The following is a 431-nucleotide window of genomic DNA, read 5'->3' on the forward strand; positions in this document are numbered from 1 at the left end:
ACTAGAAGTCACATGTATTAAAAGCAGGTGAGTTCCAGCTCTCTACACCCCCACTGGCCCCCACCCAAATGCTCCCAACGGGTCCCTGACACCCTCGCTGGTAGCTCCTGCCCTTGATAAGCTCCTCTAGCCTCAACTGCTTCTTGATCCTGGCTCCCTTCCCAGACGGGCTGCCCAGAACCCTGGTTCGTCTGCTCACTGGAGCCGCTTTGCCAGCCAGCCAGAGACCCCCTCCCAGCCATGGCCTAAAGAACCAACAGCTGGGAACTTGGGCTCATCCCCAGCTGTGTCTGGTCGGCTTGGCGGCCAACTGGAAAACCCAGGGCCTCCATGGCGCTCTGGACAGAGGAGGCCCCGATCCCAGCCCCGGCTGCCAGCCAATGCCAGCCTGTCCACTTGACAGAAAAACACACGCTGGCCGCCTGCCCCAG

This window comes from Gorilla gorilla, chromosome 20 (assembly GCF_029281585.2).
Source record: "Gorilla gorilla gorilla isolate KB3781 chromosome 20, NHGRI_mGorGor1-v2.1_pri, whole genome shotgun sequence".
In the NCBI taxonomy this organism is placed as follows: domain Eukaryota; kingdom Metazoa; phylum Chordata; class Mammalia; order Primates; family Hominidae; genus Gorilla; species Gorilla gorilla.